Below are 12,749 nucleotides of genomic sequence, written 5' to 3'. Positions count from 1 at the left end.
TGTGTTGTATAACACCATGCATTCATGAAAAATAGATTTTTATTCAAACATTCACATTTGTACCACATTCTTTTTCTTTAGCTCACTAGGTCTAAAATTTTTCTAAAGGACATATTTTCTAAAATACAAGTTCATATATGTTGCCTGCTGTAATCAATTTCTTTTTAAAAACGATTTATTTTGATTTATTTGAATGAGTTACATAGAGAGGTAGAGACAGAGAGAGAAAGGTCTTCCATATACTGGTTCACTTCCCAAATGGCTGTACAGCCAGAACTGAGCTGATCTGAAGCCAAAAACCAGGTGCTTCCTCCGGTTCTTGCACATGGGTTCAGGGGCCCAAGGACGTGAGCCATCCTCTGCTGCTTTCCCAGGTGCATTAGCAGGGAGCTAGATCAGAAATGGAGCAACTGGGACTCAACCCAGCACCCATATGGGATGCTGGCACCACAGGCTGGGGCTTTAGCCTGCTGTGCCACAGTGCTGGCCTCTGTAATCAGTTTCTAAAGCGTACTCACTGACAAGAAGAATTACACAAAGTACACTCATCTAACAAGGCATGTTAAATTTAAAGATGATGGCTTTACCTGCTATGCCACAACGCTGGCCCCAAGTATTTGGTTTGGAGCAATACTCATCTGCAGTTTCCATAGATTTTATCAGAAAGTATCATTTGATAGTAAATCCTTTTAGTGGATGTATGGAATAGACCAAACATTGAATTTGTAAAAAAAAATGGCTTTCATTCAGATCATGCCAAGTCTAAGGCTTTGCCACTTCATGTTTATATATCTTTGGGCAAACCAGTTACTTACCTCTTCATGCCTCAGTTCCATTTCCTTTTAAGGAGCTATTTCCTTTTTTTCTGGAAACAAAATGCTGGAAACATCACCTTGTATAAAATAAATGTTAGCAATTATTGTTATTATCTATTCACATTTTCCTAACTAAAGATTTATTTATTTATTTATTTATTATTTGACAGGTAGAGTTATAGACAGTGGTGAGAGAGACAGAGAGAAAGGTCTTCCTTCCATTGGGTCACTTCCCAGTTGGCCACTACTGCCAGAACTGCACTGATCCGAACCCAGGAGCCAGATGCTTCCTCCTGGTCTCCCATGCAGGTGCAGGGGCCCAAGCACTTGGGCCATCCTCTACTGCTTTCCAGGGATATAGCAGAGAGCTGGACCAGAAAAGGAGTAGCCAGGACTAAAACTGGCACCCACATGGGATGCCAGCACCGCAGGCAGAGGATTAACCAAGTGAGCCAGGGCACCGGCCCCAAAGATATTTAAATATCTGTGATTTTATGCATAATGTTGTGGTATACACATTTAGAAATAACTAGAAATCTATTTGAAATTATATACATTCAATTTCTTAAAAATTCCATATTTTTCTTGACATGGTAACTCAAGCTAGATTCAATTCTGTTTAATTTGATAAGTGAGCCATTTCTTATCTAATTCCCTAGATAGTGTAACTTATTCACACATTTGTGCTTTGTGATGGTACCTGCATCTTTTTCAAAAGATGTGCCATTTTTGGTCAAAAATAAATCACTAGATTAAATTTGTTATTTAAATAAAGGGTCTATTTTATGGCAGTAATATTAAACTGGTACGTTGATGCACTTTGTTCAATGGATTGGAGACTTGCTGATTGTGTGTGTGAATGGTGTGTGTGTGTGTGTGCACTCAGTTTAAAGCTACAATAAAATAATTTCCTTTTTGGGTACATTTGACTAAGAATAAAAGAGCTCACATTTTAAAGGGTCAGTGCTTTTGATTCATCACATATGTTTCTTCTCTGTACTAAACTCACAAATCAGATTGTGAATGTTATGAAATCATTTGAGGGCCAGGCATTGTGGCTTAGTGGGTAAAGCCACCACCTGCAGTGCCAGCATCCCATATGGATGCTGGTTTGAGACCTGGCTGCTCTACTTCTGATCCAGCTCTCTGCTATGGCCTGGGAAAGCAGTGGAAGATGGTCCAAGTCCTTGGGCCCCTGAATCTATGTTGGAGACCCAGAAGAAGCTCCTGGCTTTGGATGGGCACAGCTCCAGCCATTGCAGCCAATTGGGGAGTGAACCAGTGGATGAAAGACCTCTCTCTATCTGCCTCTCCTTCTCTCTCCGTGTAACTCTTTAAAATAAATAAATAAATCTTTTAAAAAATTGTTTGAAGGTAGATTATGATAAGATAAATGTGTACCATAGGTATAAATCACTCACCAGGATAACAAAAAGGACCTATTCCAAATATCCACAAAATACAAATGGAATCACAAATATCAACAAAAAGCAAAAATGTACCAAAAGTAGAATATGATAAAATATAACAGAAATAATGAAATGTAAGACTTAAATCCAACCATGTAAATATTCTAATTAAGTGTAAATGTTTTGAAAACCTCCTTAAATGTCCAGCTTAACAAAATGAATTTCAAAGCAAGACACAAATGTGTGCTACTCAGAATGAATATGTGTTAAATACTTATGTGTTAAAAGTAAAGGACCGGGGCCATAGCCCTGGAGCAGGTTAATCCTCCACCTGTGGTGCTGGCATTCCATATGGGCACCAGTTCTAGTCCCAGCTGCTCCTCTTTCAGTCTAGCTCTCTGCTGTGGCCTGGGCAAGAAATAGAAAATGGCCCAAATGCATGGGCCCCTGCACCCGCATAGGGGACAAGGAAGAAGGACCCAGCTCCTAGCTTTAGTTCGGCGCAGCTCCAGCCATTTCAGCCATTTGGGGAATGAACCAACACTCTCACTCCCTTCTCCCTCTCACTGTATCTCTACCTCTAAAATAAATATACAAACATCTTCAAAAAAAGAGAAGTAAAAGACTGTCTACTAACACTAGTCAGAAGAGGTCCTATATCAGTGTTGGGCAGCATCAGTTTCAAAAGAAAGGATATGATTAACACTGAGTGTATTTTTCAGTTATAAAGGGGATGGTTAATTATGAGGTCATAACATTCTTAAGTGCTTATGCTACTAATAGCCTTCAAAATATATGTAGCCAAACACTGACAGAACTACAAGGGAAAAGAATCATTCAAGAAAATAAATGTTGAGAAATTTGAATGCCATCTTGGTTACAGGCAATATTTCTCAAAAAAAAAAAAAAACCACACTATATTCTAGATTTCAAACACAACTCAATATATTTATAAGGATGTAATTCATTAGAACAAGGCAGGAATGTTTCCTCTCACCACTTCTATTCAATATTGCGCTGGAGGTTCTAAGCAATTCGATCACTCAAGACCAGATTTAAATTCACTTCCTTGGAAACCTTTCCAGCTTTTTTGGCCTTTTTTGTGAACTTTGGTTTTCATGATTTGTTCAATCCTGACACCCACACAACTGTGTTCCTGCAATGCCTTGAGTTCACATTTAGCTTCAAAAGATTTTAGTTTAGGGTTCTCCCTAGTTACTAATATGGCAAATGGGACTTTAAGAACACCAGTCCAGGCATTTTGAATAAAATAGGTTTTCCTTTTTCTGTAGAAATAATGATAAATTATTATACATTGAGAGATGTAAAGTTATGAAGTAGAGAAATAATTGTTAGGTGAGCTTATATGGCACATAATTATTAATTTTTATTCCTAATTATGCTTTGTATTATATTAGAGTGTTAGATGCATGTAGCATGGTAGGGAACATTTTTATAAATGTCCATCCTCTTGCTAAAGTAATTTAATATTAAGAACATTTAGTTGAAGTCATTTTCTACCATTTGAGTATGTGATACTCTAATGTTAAGAAATCAAGTCTAAGAAATTTAGACTCTTGGCAATATATAAAACTCATTTATAGGGGCCATTATTGTAGTATAGTACGTTAAGCCTCCACCTGCGATGTCAGTATCCAATATGGGCACCAGCTACTCTGTTTCCCATCCAGCTCTCTGCTAATTGCCTGGAAAAGCAGCATCAGATGGTCCAAAAGCTTGGGGCCCTGCACTCATGTGTGAGACCCAGAGGAAGCTCCTGGCTCCTCGCTTTGGACTATCCCAGCCTCAGCTGTTACAGCCATTTGGGGAATGCAGCAATGAATGCAAAATTCTCTCTCTCTCTCTCTCCCTTTCAAATAAAATATAGCTAAAAATTCTGAATTTTGTGAAGAAAGCATAGGCTCTGGCTGGCTTGTGAAGACTTCAAAAAAATCCAATCACCCCAGAAGCTGTCCTCAAAAGCAAAGAAAATATATACAGTCATCTTAGAAAAACATATAATAGTCTGGGAAAAGCAGTGGAAGATGGCTCAAGTACTTTGGCCCCTGCTACCTGCCTGGGAGACTTGGAAGAAGCTCTGGGATTCTGGCTTCAGCCTGGCCTAGCCAAGGGCATTGCAGCCATCTGGGGAGTGAACCAGTGCAAGGAAGATCTCTCTCTCTGTATCACTCCTCCTCTCTCTCTAATTCTGCCTTTCAAATAAATGAAAAATAAATCTTAAAAATCTCATATATGTAAATCCAGCATTTGTACTGGGTTTTCCACTATTATCATGTTTGAATTTTCCATAATTTATGGCTTGTCCCAAGCAAAAAATCCTGCTCCATAAGAGATACCAGAAAATGGAATATCATGGTTCTAACACAATTTGCTTTTTCTTACTGCTTAGGAGTCCACAGATTTCTCTAAAGGTTCTTTCTTCTCCTCTGTAGCATCACTAAGTATTTCATCAGACAGCTTGGTCATAGTAGGTGCTGTCTAGGGAGTCACAGTGTATTCAAACCCTTGGTAGTGACCCACAGGTGAAGGTGGCATAGAAGAGGCAACAGACATTGCATCTTGTGATGGTGATGATAACCAGCTTGTATGTTCATTTTGATCTTGATTCTGAGGAATTTTTTTTTACTAGGATGTCCTCTGGCCAACATGCCTTAACATTTTCAGAAATACCTCTAATATCTGAAACATCCCACACAGCAAGGCAGGAATCAAAGCATGAGCACTCTTCCTCTTCTTGGTCATAGGGTTTATATGAGAGAGTAGAATAATGAGCAGTAGTAACAAGGGACAGCTCAATACAGATACAGAAATTCTGGAGTTCTGTAGTCACAGCGTCTACAGTTTTCCAATCCAATATAAATGTTTCAGTAGTAATACCAACTTTCACCAACAAAGCAATAACTGCTGCTTCAGAAAGAAACAAAAATCACCAGCTTTACAGAAAGAAATCTGCCAACAGGTGGGACTGCGTTCTTCCTTTAATAATTTATAAAATAGCAAGAGAAAGTACTGGCAAACAATTGTGACATATTTATTATTACCAAGCAATTCCAAACATTTGAAAAGTTAATGTTTCCTTCATCATGTATCCCAACCAGCTCACAGATTAAAGCAACAATGTATCCAGAGTACCTGACAAACCACTTATGCTCAGCCTTAGGACAATGCTATCACTGACACCAACAGAGGTAGAAGATATTTACACCTCAATTTTGAGTTCATAAACTTAACAAAATTTTAGGTCATGAGTCACAGTGAAATGTGTTCCCTGATTTTTTTAAAATATAAAGTGCACATTATCCAAAGAAATAATCATAGAAAATCATGGTTTGTAGTAATTTTTACTCTTTGGAAATTATGATGTTTAGATGATGCCTAAAAAATTCCTGTGAATTTTTTTCAGAATTCTAGTAACATACAACACTGAAATTCATACAGAAAAGGAAAATAGTCAGGTTCAAAGACTTAATTAGATTACAGAACCGATCAACCATAACTCAGGCCCCCAAGTTAAACTTGAGAAAATTTAAGCAATTATACTGATGTCACATATTGTTTTCAAACAAATGTATCAATATAACTATGTTTGATGAACACATAACACTAGTGCTGAAAGAATAACTATAAATTTCGATGAAGGCAATTTGTCATTAGGCAACAAAAACATGAAACACTATTCAATTGATTTATAGTCTAGATTTCTTCATAAAGAGATATTAGACAAAATTATGTTGATGCCAAAATAGTCCAAATAGATTGATTTCCAATAGTGTAAACATATGATAATCATTTACATTAGACCATTACTCGATAAAATTCATTCATTTTTTTTAAACTTTTATTTAATGAATATAAATTTCCAAAGTATGACTTATGGATTACAATGGCTTCCCCCCCCATAATGTCCCTCCCACCTGCAGCCTTCCCCTTTCCCACCCCCTCTCCCCTTCCATTACATCAAGATTCATTTTCAATTCTCTTAATATACAGAAGATCAGCTTAATATACATTAAGTAAATATTTCAACAGTTTGCTCCCACACAGAAACATAAAGTGAAAAATAATAGATTGATTTCCAATAGTGTAAACATATGATAATCATTTACATTAGACCATTACTCGATAAAATTCATTCATAACTTCAACATATTCTAGCATTTAATAAATCCTTTTGAAATTAATTGAATTAGTTTGAGGATATGCTTTGAATAGAGAGTTTATAAAAATGTAGGGCTAATTTATACTGACAATCACTTATTGTGTAGAAATAAATACCCACGATGTTAATTGTGTGATACAATTATAGGTTTTCTTGAAACTCAATATTTGTGTTTTCCATGCTGTCTTGTTTTACAATGAAAAAACATTTAAAATATTATTTTAGAGAGACAGTAGCAGAGCTCCCATCTGTTGGTTCTCTTCTCAAACACCAACAACGTAGATCTGGTTCAGCCTAAAGCTAGGAGCTGGAACTCAATGCAAGGCTCCCAAATGAGTGGGGAACCCTACCAGCTGAGCAGTCAGCACTGCCGCTCGGGGTCTGTACTGGCAGCAGGGTAGAGTAAGCATCCAAAGCCAAGATGTGAACCCAAGTACACAATGTGGAACACTGTGTTCCCAAATGTCATCCTTTTAAAAAAGATTTAATCTTTTATTTGAGAGGCAAACAGAGAGAGGTCTCCCATCCTCTGGTTTATTCTCCAAATGGCTGCAATGGCCAGAACTGGGCCAATCCAATGCCAGGAGCCAGGAGCTTCTTTCAGTCTCCCATATGGATGCAGGCACCCAAACCCTTGTGCCATCTGCTGCTTTCCCAGGCCTTCAGCAGATAGCTGGATCAGAAGAGGAGCAGTCAGGACATGAACTGACACCCATATGGGTTGCCAGTGCTGCAAGTGGAGGCTTAAGCTACTAAACTGCAGCACCGTCCATCCAAAATGACATCTTAACTGCTAAGCAAAATGTCTTCCCAATGCTATCTTTGCTAGAAAGTAAAGCTTGACTGTGAGTTGAAGTATAGGAACTAGTTTTCTCCCTCCCACAGGCTGGGCTGGTTGTCTACAACAGTCTGGGTCACCACTGACCCCAGGCCTCTTGGGTAGACACCCTCTTGCAGCACAGTCCTCTAGCCAAGGGTGGGTCATGAGTGGAGAGAGGTGGTGAGGACCAGGGCAACACTTAATGAGGTGACTGTGGAATTACTCTGGGCAAGGCTGGTGGATCATACTGCTGCTGGTGATTGGGAGCACACTCCACTGATATAGATTCTCATTTCTTGGAAGCAGCAGACCACACATGACCCCACCAGTTCAGTGGCCAGTGTCTCACACACCCTTTCCACTGGTTGGCTAGCTACAGGCTCTGCTTTCACCCAAAATATAGACAAGGTGGAGCAACTACCTGAATGAGGAGAGGGCTGATGGCATGCAGCATAGTCATAAGAAAAGGAGGAAAGAATTTCTGAAAGGTCAGAAGAGAGTTTGAATTACTAGAGCAAAACTGCAAAGTACTTGTACAGCACTTAATGTCAGTGACTTGCAACTGGGTGTCTTATTTTAAGAAATAACTTGGGATCAGCACTGTGACATCACAGGCAAAGCCACTGCCTACAGTACCAGCATCCCATATGGGAGCAAATTCATGTCCTGGATGCTCCACTTCTGATCCAGCTCTCTGCTATGACCTGGGAAATCAGTAGAAGATGGCCCAGAAGAAGCTCCTGGCTCCTGGCTTTGGATCCGTGCAACTCCAGCCCTTGTGGCCAATTGGGGAATGAACCAGCAGATGGAAGACCTCTCTATCTCTCTCTTTTTCTCTCTCTCTCCCTCTCCCTCTCTTTCTCTCTCTGTGTATGTCTGACTTTCAAATAAATAAAAATATTTTTAAAAAGGGAATGTCTTGAAAACAGATCCATTTCATAGGTATTTGATATGTCCAAGGGAGAGAATCTGCCTCTGGAGACACCCTATTTTCATCTACATGTTTGGTTGACTCTACCTTACAGCCCCTCAGACTTTGAACCCTAAATGTCAATTTGATTGCACCAACACCATCTACAAAATACTTCAAGTCATTTTCTGTTATGGTCACGCTGCACATTGCTGCACCATTCAGAGGAAGAAAAGATCCCAGTGTCTCTCCTCCAAATTGCCCAAGGCTCATGCAGTGTGTAGCATCATGCAGCAGATGCCCACTTTTGTAGCTGCCAATCCTGCCAGTAAATGCAGCCAGCATTCCCAAGTATTAAGGACAGTCCCTTCAAAGAACCCAGCTAAATGTAAGACTGCAAGAAAAAAACATACCTTGTGAAGCTGGGTCACCAAACAGGCAGAGATGTGAGTGAAATAGTGGCAGAAGTGGAAGAGAAAGTGGGTGCTCACTTTATGACTTTTCTGTGCCTACCTCAGAGACAGTCATGTGTAGATATCAGCCAGCCCATGTCCTTATTCAGCTTAGAAGAGTTCTGTAACCTGGGTGTAGAGAGAAGCACTTTACAGAATTCTGTAGCATGGGAGTAGCAATACGTAATATGTGGGTTTTCTATAACCAGAGTGTGGGAGACGCTGCTTACTTGCGTTCTGTAACCTGGCCGAAGGGAAATGCAGTTTCCAGGAGTTGTGTATCCTGTGTGTAGAGAGAAGCAGTTTACAAGAGTTCTGTAGCCTGGGAGTAGGCCTATGCCCTATACAGGATTTCTGTAGCCTGAGTGTAGGAGACGCAGCTTACCAGAGTTCTATAACCCATGTGTAGAGAGACACAGCTAACAGGAGTTCTGTAACCTGGGTGTAGAGAGAGGCAGTTTATGGGAGTTCTCTAACCTGGGTGTAGAGAGAAGCAGTTTACAAGGGTTCTGTAGCCTGGGAGTAGGCATACTCAGTATAGGGGAGTTCTGTATCCTGTGCGTAGAGAGACACAGCTTATGGCAGTTCTGTGTCCTGGGTGTAGAGCGAAGCAGTTTATAAGAGTTATATATCTGGGGAGTAAGAAAACACATTATAGGGGAGATCTGTAGCCTGAGTGTATGAGTCGCAGCTTACGGGAGTTCTGTAACCTGGGTGTAGAAAGACCCAGCTGATGAGAGTTCTGTAACCCGGGTGCAGAGATGCAGTTTATGGGAGTTTTGTAACCTGGGTATAGGGAGACACAGCTTATGGCAGTTCTGTACCCTGGGTGTAGAAAGAAGCAGTTTACAAGATTTCTGTAGCCTGGGAGTAGGCATATGCAGTATAGGGGAGTTCTGTATCCTGGGTGTAGTGAAGCAGCTTATGGCAGTTCTGTATCCTGGGTGTAATGAAAAGCCATTTCCAAGAGTTCTTTTTTTTATTTTTTTATTTTTATTTTTTTTTGACAGGCAGAGTGGACAGTGAGAGAGAGAGACAGAGGGAAAGGTCTTCCTTTTGCCGTTGGTTCACCCTCCAATGGCCGCCGCGGCCGGCGCGCTGCGGCCAGCGCACCGCGCTGATCCGATGGCAGGAGCCAGGAGCCAGGTGCTTTTCCTGGTCTCCCATGGGGTGCAGGGCCCAAGCACCTGGGCCATCCTCCACTGCACTCCTGGGCCACAGCAGAGAGCTGGCCTGGAAGAGGGGCAACCGGGACAGAATCCGGCGCCCTGACCGGGACTAGAACCCGGTGTGCTGGCGCCGCTAGGCGGAGGATTAGCCTAGTGAGCCGCGGCGCCGGCTCCAAGAGTTCTGTAGCACGGGAGTAGGTATACACATTATAAGGCAGATCTGTAGACTGGGAGTTGGAGACGCAGCATATGGGAGTTCTGTAAGGTGCATGTAGAGAGAAACAGTTTACAAGAGTTCTGTAGTCTGGGAGTAGGCATACGCAGTATACCGGATTTCTGTAGCCTGAGTGTTGGAGACGCAGCTTAGGAGAGTCCTGTAACCGGGTGTAGAGAGAGGCTGTTTCCAGGATTTCTGTAACCTGGTTGTAGAGAGATGCTGCTTCCCGGAGTTCTGTAACCTGGGTGTAGAGAGACATAGTTTATGGGAGTCTGTAGGAAGGGAGAAGGCATATGCAGCATATGGGATTTCTGTAGCCTGAGTGTAGGAGAAGCAGCTTACCAGTGTTCTATAACATGTGGGTAGAGAGACACAGCTAACAGGAGTTCTGTAACCTGGGTGTAGAGAGATGCAGTTTCTGGGAGTTCTCTATCCTGGGTATAGAGAGAAGCAGTTTACAAAATCTCTGTAGCCTGGGAGTAGGCATACTCAGTATACGGGAATTCTGTAGCCTCAGTTTACAAGATGCAGCTTACAGAAGTTCTGTAACCTGGGTGTAGAGAGATGCCGTTTCCTTGAGTTCGGTAGCCTGGGAGTAGGAATACGCATTATACGGATTTCTGTAGCCTTAGTGGAGGAGACACAGCTTACGAGAGTTCTCTAACCTGGGTGTAGAGAGACGCAGTTTATGGGAGTTCTGTAGCCTAAGTGTAGGAGTCAAAGTTTACGGGAGTTCTGTTGCTTGGGAGCAGGCATACGCATTATACGGGATTTCTGTAGCTGAGATGTAGGGAGACGCAGTTTACGGGAGTTCTGTAACCTGGGTTTAGAGAGACACAGCTTACGGGAGTTCTGTAGATTGGGTATAGAGAGAAGCAGTTTAGAAGATTTCTGTAGGCTGGGAGTAGGCATATGCAGTATATGAGAGTTCTGCTTCCTGCGTTTAGAGAGACACAGTGTACAGCAGTTCTGTATCCTGGGTGTAGAGAAAAGCAGTTTCCAAGAGTTCTGTAGCCTGGGAATAGGAATACACAATATACGGTAGTTCTATATCCTGCATGTAGAAAGATGCAGCTTACGGTAGTTCTGTATCCTGGGTATAGAGAGAAGCATTTTACACAATTCTGTAGCCTGGGAGTAGGTATACGCAATATACTGGATTTCTGTACCCTGAGTGTAGGAGACACAGTACACAAGAGTTCTATAACCCGGGTGAAGAGAGACGCAGTTTATAGGAGTTCTGTAGCCTGGAAGCAGGCATGTGCAGTATATGGGAATTCTGTAGCCTCAGTTTACAAGATGCAGCTTACGGAAGTTCTGAAACCTGGGTGTAGAGAGATGCCGTTTCCGTGAGTTCGGTAGCCTGGGAGTAGGAATACGCATTATACGGATTTCTGTAGCCTTAGTGTAGGAGACGCAGCTTACGAGAGTTCTGTAACCTGGTTGTAGAGTGACGCAGTTTATGGGAGTTCTGTATCCTGAGTGTAGGATATGCAGTTTATGGGAGTTCTGTAGTTTGGAAGTAGGCATATGCAGTGTAGGGGATTTCTGTAGCCTTAGTGTAGGAGACGCAGCTTACGAGAGTTCTGTAACCTGGTTGTAGAGCGACGCAGTTTATGGGAGTTCTGTATCCTGAGTGTAGGATATGCAGTTTATGGGAGTTCTGTAGTTTGGAAGTAGGCATATGCAGTATAGGGGATTTCTGTAGCCTGAGTGTAGGAGACACAGCTTACCAGAGTTCTATAACCTGGGTGTACAGAGACACAGCTAATGGGAGTTCTCTAACCTGGGTGTAGAGAGACTCAGCTTACAGGAGTTCTGTAACCTGGGTGTAGAGAGACACATCTTACAGGAGTTCTGCACCTGAGTGTAGAGAGATGCAGCTTAGGGGATTTCTGTAACCTGGGTGTAGAAGAAGCAGTTCACAGAGTTCTGTAGTGTGGGACTAGCAATACAAAATATTTGGGTTTTCTATAACGTCAGTGTGAGAGACACAGCTTACGGGGCGTTCTATAACCTATGTGAACGGAAATGCAGTTTCCAGTAGTTGTGTGTCCTGTGTGTAGAGAGAAGCAGTTTACAAGAGTTCTGTAGCCTGGGATTAGGAATATGCATTATACAAGATTGCTGTAGGCTGAGTGTAGGAGAGGCAGCTTACCGTAGTTCTGTAATCTGGGTGTAGAGAGACGCAGCTTACAGGAGTTCTGTAACCATTGTGTAGAGAGACGCCATTTACGGGTGTTTTGTATCCTGGAGTAGGCATACGCAGTATATGGGAATACTGTAGCCTGAGTTTAGGAGACACAGCTTAGGAGAGTTCTGTAACTGTGTGTAGAGAGAGGCAGTTTACCATAGTTCTGTAACCTGTGTGTAGAGAGACATAGCTTACAGCAATTCTGTATCCTGGGTGTAGAGAGAAGCAGTTGTTAAGAGTTCTGTATCCTGGGAGCAGGCATATGCAGTATACAGGATTTCTGCAGCCTTTGTGTGGAATACGCAGCTTACAGGAGTTCTGTAACCTGGGTGTAGAGAGATGCAATTTATGGGAGTTCTGTAGCCTGAGTATAGGAGATGCAGTTTACGGGAGTTCTCTAGCTTGGGAGTAGGCAAACAGTACATGGGAGATCTGTAGCCTGGGTGTAGGGAGATGCAGTTTACAGGAGTTCTGAAGCCTGAGTGTTGGAGACACAGTATACGGGAGTTCTGTATCCTGGGTGAACAGTTTCAGCTTATGGGAGTTCTGTAACCTGGGTATAGAGAGATATTGCTTCTGTAGT

At 41.9% G+C, this 12,749-nt stretch overlaps 1 pseudogene; it reads right to left on the bottom strand.

The window, feature by feature from the left end:
* Window positions 1-4,630: 4,630 nt before the first annotated feature.
* Window positions 4,631-12,204, bottom strand: LOC149122739 (transmembrane protein 184C pseudogene; annotated as a pseudogene).
* Window positions 12,205-12,749: the final 545 nt, after the last annotated feature.

The sequence above is a fragment of the Oryctolagus cuniculus genome, chromosome 13, assembly GCF_051225735.1.
Source record: "Oryctolagus cuniculus isolate XC-2025 breed Fujian yellow rabbit chromosome 13, ASM5122573v1, whole genome shotgun sequence".
Taxonomy (NCBI): domain Eukaryota; kingdom Metazoa; phylum Chordata; class Mammalia; order Lagomorpha; family Leporidae; genus Oryctolagus; species Oryctolagus cuniculus.
Note: the sequence above shows the minus strand (reverse complement) of the source record. Positions and strands in the feature narration are given on the sequence as shown.